At 34.1% G+C, this 9,273-nt stretch overlaps 1 long non-coding RNA gene across 11 annotated transcripts; it reads right to left on the reverse strand.

Moving 5' to 3' along the window:
* Positions 1 to 2,373: 2,373 nt before the first annotated feature.
* LOC113342154 lies at positions 2,374 to 8,284 on the reverse strand. 11 transcript variants are annotated; one of them, XR_003356453.1, is made up of 8 exons: positions 7,134 to 7,403; positions 6,564 to 6,650; positions 4,972 to 5,514; positions 4,003 to 4,874; positions 3,886 to 3,921; positions 3,562 to 3,770; positions 3,374 to 3,431; positions 2,374 to 2,681 (listed from the first exon to the last, which is right to left on the reverse strand). It is a non-coding gene; the product is annotated as an uncharacterized LOC113342154 (long non-coding RNA). The 11 variants fall into 11 exon arrangements; XR_003356456.1 differs by having other exon boundaries at positions 3,879 to 3,921; XR_003356447.1 differs by having other exon boundaries at positions 3,562 to 4,874; positions 4,972 to 5,155; positions 5,414 to 5,514.
* Between the last annotated feature and the right edge of the window lie 989 nt (positions 8,285 to 9,273).

Below are 9,273 nucleotides of genomic sequence, written 5' to 3' on the forward strand. Positions count from 1 at the left end.
ATGAGATAAGCACAGTTCACGAACATAAACACATATATATCTCATAAACAATTTGCAATATATGAAATCAAAAAGATTTAATACTGCAAACATCATCTTCCAAATAACTTTAGAATTTAAATAAATAAATCTAAAAACATTGCAAGATGAAAATCGTTGAAATAGCTATGTGTAATTCCAAATAATGCTATTCCAAACCCTAGTTATCCTTCTTAAACATAAGAATAAATTCTCATAAGAAGTTTCCTAGACATCGTAGAGCTTTCTCAGGGCGTCTACCGAGAATTCCTTTTCATTATTGAAAAATCCATTGATAATAAGACCATTCAATTCTTCCAAATCTTCTGAAATGTCAGTTAACTCACCAAGCTCTGATCTAAGAACCATGCAATCATAGAGCAAAATGATCTTTCAACTCTCTCGGGAAGCACACTTGTTGGGAAGTTAAAGATCTTTGTTCATGAATCACAATTTATTCATGCTAAAAGAATCGTTTTGAAAGCTGAAAGTTTTCCAAAATCTCATGTGGAAAAAAATAGATTGCTAGATGATTCTGATGAATTGATTGCAGAAGATTCTGATGATGATGTAAAAAAAACATTATCACTGATCACAAGACAGTTTCGAGATCTCTTAAAGAAAATAAATAAGAGATTTGTAAAATATGTTTATCGATCCTCTCGGCCCATGATCGAGTTCCAATCAAGAACAAAAAGGATCAAGAAGAAGATGATGAATATCAACCTCAGTGCTTCAAGTGTAAAGGTTTTGGTCATCTGGCTAAAGAATGTCCTAATCTTAGGAAATACACTGGAAGCAGGGCATTAGCTATAACTCTAGACGAGACCTCTGATTCATATAATTCTGAAGAAGAGGAAAAAACTAATATTGCACTAGTTGTTAATTTGATTCCCTCATGTTCCATTAGTGATTTAACCATTTTGAAAATGGGCATGTCTTCTGATGTTGAAAGATCATCTAATGGTGAAGGAAAAAATAAGACAAAGTGTAAAACTATCTCAAGAACAATGATTGCTAAGAAGTGCATATGCAATTCCAATCAATCTCAGGAAACTTCGTTAATTCGAGGTAACAAGAGAAGTTATTTGAATCATACTTTAATAGATCAAGAACACCCTGCTTGTTTTAACTACCATGATGAGAGAAAATCTCATACTAATACCATCTAATCGGTATTAGATTGCATCCTCACCTTGTGTACCGTTTATGTGTGTGAGGAGGCAAAAATCAAGGAACTTATGTGTAGATTATGGGAATAAAATCTAGTAATTGAAAATATAGTTTAAGATATTCGTATTTATAGGAACATTATATTTTCGGTAGTATGAAAAATATAAAAAGATCTCTCTCACTCTTTGGTCATTTCTTTTCCGAACTATGAGTCAAGATCCGATGTCTTCTCTTGCAAAGGTGCTTGATTTGAAAGATCTCTTTAAGAATAAGTCTGCACCATCTCTTGATGCTAAGAAACCCAAGAGAAAGATAAAAAAGAGAGATTTTCTTAGCAAGAAGGAAAGAAAGAATATACTGAAGAAAGATCAGTGTATTGAGAAATTTACACAATTTTGTGTTCAATCAAAGACAGAATTACACGTGCTTGCAGAATCCTTCACGAAAACATCACAACTGCAAGAATTCTTGAAGAAATTCACAAGCTCAAGAATGAAAGTAATAACCTTCCTTCCTCTAGTACTGATATGAAGGATTAAGTTGCTCATAAAAATAAGATTAGATTCTTATTTAGAGAAAATAGACATCAATATTTTGATTATTGTATAAGGTCTATTTTAATTAAAACTATCAATTATTTATGAACAAAATTATTATTTTATATTTTTTCTTGTGATAGTTACCGTTTACATATCCTGTGAATGAATGTTTATATTTTTTCTATTTTCATTCGGTTTTCATTAGCTTTTATATTCGATCTCGTATGATGTGACCCTTATGGTTTATGAGGCTTTTTGATTTAGCGGGATTAAGTTCTAGCCCATGTTGGTAGGCTTTATCAAAGGATCATAAGGTGTTCCGATTGAAAGTCATATGTGAAAAGTCACAATATGTTGAATCAATTTATGTTTACATCACTACACCAAATCAACTGTTTTGAGACATATATATCGGTTGTTGTGAATTTAAGAGACACATATAAGTGTCTGAAATCGTGCTTCTGGAATCGTTTGAGACGCCTAAACAGACACTTATAAGTGTCTGTTAATTAATATAAGCGACACTTATAAGTGTCTCTTAGTAACTTTTAAGAGACACTTATAATTAATTTAAGGGACATATATATGAGTCTCAAAATTAAATTAGTTTTAGAAAAAAAATCACCAGAAGGGAATTCCCAAAATCAAAATTATTTCATATTATTATTTTTTGCACCCCAATACAAATCGTAATTTTAATATTAACACTAACAACATTTAGTATCCAAGGAAAAAAATAAAAACTAAAGCTGAAATACAAGATAAGATGTTGAAAACGACTCAAGTGACTTATCAGGTATAGAATATTTGAACATAATCAGTAACGAAAAACTTAAAAGCCAAAGACTTGGTTATCGTCTAGTTTGGAACCTTGGCAGAATGGGAAATCCAGAATGATACATTTGAGTTCCTAGTTATCTCACAAATAGTACAAGCAACGAGCTTTCATACCTGAAAAACAATGGAGTCCTGTGAGAAACATTGACAATTATGATTCATGGCCAAATGGCAACTGTCAAGAATCAACTGAAAAGAAATGAAGGGCGCCTGCTTCAGTAAGTTTGACAAGATTTTAAAGTACATTTACACATCCCTGAAGCCTAAACATCTATATGAAGATCCCTTGCAAGTTCATAGACCAAGAAAAAGTTGTGAAGATTCCTAGCAGCGAAAGACACTAAAGGTAGAGGCGGTGCTGATTCGTTAACCTGTTTCATATAAATGTTTTGACAAGATTTTAAGGGACGTTTAGTTTTGTTTACTTGCTACTTTTTATCCTACCATTTCCTTTTAGCAATGTGAGGCAACGCTTTGAGCCCCCAACAAGGCACGGAAATATAAGCCAGATCCCCAAGAACTTAACAAAAATCGAGTACCAAAATAGTCTACAGAAACATTAGAGCAAAGAAAAATACAACACTAAAATACTCTATATAATAACATAACAAAAGGTAACTGAAAGTATTCCTAGAAGTTTCAAAGCTAACTAAGTACGTAAAAGTACTACAGTATATTATAGTAAAACAAACGAGCAAACTAACTAAATCTATATAGAGAGTTCTTGAACTACAAAACAGTAAAGTTATATTCCATTATGCAGTAAAGATGAAAGCAACAACAAGCTATTACGCAGTCAACACTACCTTGTAACTCCACATCAATTCATAACTTTCCACATTCAAGCTCTTCATTATTAGTCACCTGCAACTAGATGCAGTTCATCATTAAAATTGAGAAGCATGAGGATTTGATGGTCAAAATGAGCAGAAATATATCCAAAAGTACAGCCGAGTTTCACTTTTTAAATACGATTAAACATGAATACACTTACCAAAAGGAATTCTAAAGCAGAAGCCATGAATCTTTGGTGTCTTTATGGGCTCCTTGATATCTTGCTCTTGTAATTTCACTAATAACTTTCCATCTACAGGAACTTCATTACTAGGATCTAACTAATCCCCCTGCGTGCAACTTTTAGTCACCAGTTGGAGAAGCCATTGGCGTTTTCATATCCAAACTGCAGGGTTATATACCTCCTAACTGAAGACAAAAAAACATAGAAGTCACTGTAAAAATCTATGAATGGACCAAGCACCTTTTGTATGACTAATTACATCTTCCAATCAACGAATTTACATGGATGCATACATTTTACCTCCAACAACAATGATTTCTTCCTTGGTAGATGTGTCTGCAGATATTCTAAAATGTAAGAACATGATATTTTGTACGCACCAAAAACATGGTATAATGTATCTGAGCATGAGCTTACATGCCCTTCACTGTCCGTAAGGATATTTTCAGGTTTGAGATGTCGGTGCATGGTTCCCCTCTCATGAAGATGTCAAACAACAGAAACTATCTTGGCAGTATAAACCCTTGCTTGAAGACATACCCAAAAGCCAGAATCAAAGATATGCATAAGACGTACGCCTATAGCTAGTGGAGCAAATGGTCAAGCCTAATAATATACCTCAATGTTCAACTCATAGAAACAGGGGAAAATAGGGTAAAGAACACATGGGATTTCAAATTTTTCAATTTCATTTGTCTAACTGACTAAATTATTCATACATGTGGTTTCATTGGTGATAATTTTTAATGAGCCATTAAAATTTTCTATTAACCATGTAACTTTGAGATCATTAGATGATTGGCCATTCATTTACTACTTAAGCTGCCATGCTACTGAGATTATGAACTGCACCATGCACTTTACCTAAATATGCAATCAATTTGAAGTTTTGAACAAAGAAACTGGCGAAATTCAGGCATCAAAAGTAAATGACAAGTTCGAGATTCTACTTTGAGGTAAGAAAACAGAAACTTTTCGTAGCAAGTGAGAGGCCAAAAATTGATACTACCACTTCCTAATGGAGTTTTAATGCTACTGGAAATTATAGTTCAGCGAAAGAGAAACAATAGCTTTTGAAAATCTAATTGATATGTGGTTTGAAAACATACCAGTAATATAGATAAAACAAAACAACCAACGCCCCTTGATCGATGGAGGTGAGTTTAATTAAATTATAGCATCACCTGGACAGGTGCATAACCACCAGTTGGTGGTAGAGGGATGGGTGCAATTGTCGCTAGTGGAGGCGCGGACGGTCCTCCATATATGGAAGAGGTAGAGCCATGTACCTAGTAAATTTCATGTAAGCATGGTTAAATAAACATGTGCTTATACCAAATATAAATTGAATGAGGTCCTATAGTTTTGATTGTGATTAAAAGGCACCTTTAGAATAACAAAAATTGAAAGATACCCTTGGTTCCCCAAACAGGTGGAGCAGGAGGAGGGTGATAAGGAGATGAGCTTGCACAACTTGTGTAATCACCACCAATTTTCAATCATTTACATTGATCAAAAGAACTTGCACCAGCAACAAAATCTACAGATCAATGTAACTTCGATATGTGACCTGCACATTGACAACACAAATCCTGAACTTTTTTATAATTGCAGAAGTATGTTGGTAACTGGAATCCATGATTTATTATCGAATGCAGAAAGCAATGCTTTTGGCAATCTGTATATGGCTGATTTATTGCATTCAAGAGACACTAAATAGCCAATCGTGTGAACCAGCAAAAGCACAGAAAAACTATTTGATTGTCAAGAAAGAAGAAGGAAAAATAATATGGTAATTATGTCATTAAAATGTTAAGACAAGAGAGACCAAGACATGCGAAGAAAGAACGTTTCAAATCTTGCTCGACGAAAACTGCAGAGGTATGAATGAGGGGGCTCGCTTCTTCGCAGCACATTGAAGCAATCAACCTGAGAAGTAAATCAAAGCAAGTAATAAGAACATGTGTATGGATAGCTTCCAAAGAAAGCATACATAGCTTACAATAGAAGTGTTCTTTCAATACCAAGAGCTAAAAGAATATAGCTAAGGGTGAGTAAACTATGTGTATAACCATCATATTTCACAAAATTGGAAGAAAACCAACTTACACATGATAAAAGAACAGTAGTTATAGAATATCTGAAAACCCAATTTTACCAATACACATATCACCTTCCATGGACAACCAAAGCAAAAACACCAGTTTTCAGTCTCAAAAATTTCTTTAAGACTCAAATCTACACAGAAAAGACAAGGGTGAAATGCAGATGTCCCCCTATTTTTTTGTGTGCATACAAATGTACCCCCGTTTTTTTCACTTTTACAAATGTACTCCTGTTTTGACCGTTATTTTGAAAAAACGGCTAACGGATAGTTAACCTCCATGTCAGCAGTTAAATCGTCCACCTCACTATCCAACTCGTCTATTCTGCCACGTAAGCTTTGTCCACGTGGCTGGGTAATCCATTTCAATATCACCATCTTTAATTTCACAGACTGGCGATGTTAATGAATCATAATCAACGGAGTAAAGTACCTCGAGGTAAAGACCCCTATTAGAAGAACCTTCAAGCCTGAGAATATGGTTGTTTTTCCGGACAGTAAAATGAAGGTGCGATTTAACAAAATCAGAGGTAGATATTAATAGAAGTAAAGTAGCATAAAAATATGACAAATCAGTAGAATAATAGTAGTATTACAAAAATTGGCAGAAATGATATCCGAAAGCAGCATTCACTTGCATGCTACAAAAAAATAAAAAAACCTTAAACTTTTCTCAACTATTGATATTTGGGCTCCAACACCTCCACCAAGCAAACAAAATGACATCTTAACCACGTGCAACTGAGGTTAAGATGTCATGCAGTTCAACATTGCAGCACATGGTTCTTGCAGAACAGGGAAGCATGTACGACACATGATTTTTGAAAGCTCAATTAAATCTAAACTTCTAAGCAACAAAAAATAATAATCTAACCTGCATCCATATCTTTGCAGCTTCATTGCAACCTTGCATGCCAGTCTCATAATCTTCAATCGACGCTTCTGCTACTTCCGAAATCACCTAACAATAACAAAAAGCATATCGGGCATCAAAATAGATGTCAAATAAGTTTACATGACGCTAAAGAGTCGTGCCAGCCACGCCACACCCATTTAGACACCTTAAATCCTCATGATGGTGCATCCTTTGCAGCATGCCAGATCAAAATTCACTGGCCACTGCCCCAGAACAAGTACTAGATCACTGCTAATCTGAATCTTAAAACACCTATGGATCAACCTACAAAGATTTCTTATTTTTATAGGGGTAAAATTGGAATTAAAAAATCCTATGATCCAAGAAATTTTTCAAAGTTTCAGTGATAACCCTTACTTGAATGAACTACTAATCAAACACGATTAAACTGAAATTCAACTAAAATGAAATCTGGGTTCATCTTCAATTCATAGTTTCGTTTTCAGTACAACCAATTTTACTGAAACCCATCTCACCAATCAATCAAATCAAACAATAAACTCCCGAATTAATAAAACCCAAAGTTACCTGATTTCGATTCAGCATCAGAATAGCTTCATTTCATCAAATCAACAACAACCCCTCTTCTCTTCATCCAAGAATGTCACTTTATCATCATCAGTTCTACAAGAACCCTAATTCCAGAAACCCTAACCTCAATTCAATATCTAAATCATCTTTTTCTTTTCTTCCCGATCTAATTCAACGACAGAATAAACATCTCCCCTTTCATAACAACTTACTAACAAGTTTCTATAAATAACTCACACGAAAATAACTCACTTCTTAAGAACAGAGTTCGACAGAGAAAAAAAGAAGAAGAACATAGGATAAAAGAAAGAGAAGAAGAAAATAAGAGACTGAGTTTGGTTTTCACTAAATCTGAACCCTTGATTTTCAACGAGATCTCCTAGACCCAGATGTGTGACCGAGATCTTTGCACGTGGTACACGTGGTAAACATATACGTGGCCTGATTTTCTCATCTCGGAAACAAACACGTGGGATCAATTTCTCACGATAAATTGACCATGTGACGAGAAATTGACTTTTCTAACGTTTTTGGATGGAAAACATCCAACAGAGGCATATTTGTAAATGTGAAAAAAACGGGGGTACTTACTTAAATCGGGTGAAAACATAGGGGTACATCTGTTTATAATCCAAAAGACAACAATATTCAGTTGAACCTTAATATTAACACCTTTCTCAGCTCATAAACAAAATCGAAGACTCAGAATCTTTAATGACAATATAAACAAGATAAAATTAAAATAGATACCAACGTATTACGATTTTCAGTTGAACAAAAAGTTAAAATCAACTTCAGAGACATGACCAAAAATAAAAATCTTACTTCATAAAATTGGAATTATTAGCATACGCATGCTTTAAAACTCCATAAAATCAACTAAACAAGAACATAAAATTTAAAATCTAGAGCGAAAAATACAATACAAGCTATATTATTCACTGAATAAGCTCAAATCAAAAATGAAAAACAAGTAATAAAGTTAGGGTTTTACACCTGAATCTTCTTGGATTTTTGTCCCTCAAACTTCTTCTGCAATTTCAAAATCAAAAGTTAAAAATCTATTTCTAGGGTTTCCGAAATAAAAATACACAAAATCTGTAAAAGGGTTTCATACCTGAGATTAGGTTACTCAAACAATGTAAAAAGGGGTACTAATTTCTGGTAATAATATGCTTAGGACGATTTCTAGTGGATTTAGGATTGGAAGACGATTTGTGGTGGATTTAGGTTTAGAAGAAGAAGAAGAATGGACCCTTTTTTTTGTTGGTAAATCCAAAATGTAATAAAAAAGAGCAAGAGTATTACAACTAAATTTGTAAGAAAAGAGCTGCACAGCACCCCAAAAATTTACAAATTTACAAAAAAAATTAATTAAATCTGAAATAAATTACATTTGGCAATTCAATCGAAGGAATAAAATTTGATTTGTTATCATAACTAATTTCTTCACCATCCTCTAACAAACAATCTCTTGTGGCCATCACATCCGCTGAAAAATTAGCCTTCTATAAATGTGAACAAAACAAATTCTGTTGTATCTAGCTCTTGCCACAATCCATCTTTGCCTAAGAAATCACAAAATCGCCAAAGTACCACTACTATAGGCTTGCACCGCTCCCATTGAATCTGTATGGATACAAATATCTCCAACCCCAAATTTAGTCTCCCCTTCCAAGGAAACTATAATACAAAAGAGCTCCGCCAAATAATTAGAACGAACCCCAAATCCAATACTCATAGCTCCTAATACATTAGCATCAGAAACACGAACCACCAGACCTGCATCAGCTCTTGCCGGGTTCCCTCTAGACGTACCATCACAACACAATTACAATTCATTAACCAACGGAGGAACCCAATAGCACTCCTTAGGATCAGAAATCTTCACTCTTCTATGTTGCACTCTAAAATAGGCAATGTTAAACATGAACCCCTTCAAACGCCTTGAGTAATCATGGATTTGATTGAGAACCTTCTTATGAAAGAAATTCCAATTAATCTTTTGATTACCATAGATAAAACCATTCCTTGTCATCCAAAATTCTGATCTAACAACCAAAATAGCCAACGACCATAAATCCTTGAACATACGTCTCTTACCCTTTGCTTCTTTATATGAAGTAATGAGATTTTG

This window comes from Papaver somniferum, unplaced genomic scaffold, assembly GCF_003573695.1.
Source record: "Papaver somniferum cultivar HN1 unplaced genomic scaffold, ASM357369v1 unplaced-scaffold_35, whole genome shotgun sequence".
NCBI lineage: Eukaryota > Viridiplantae > Streptophyta > Magnoliopsida > Ranunculales > Papaveraceae > Papaver > Papaver somniferum.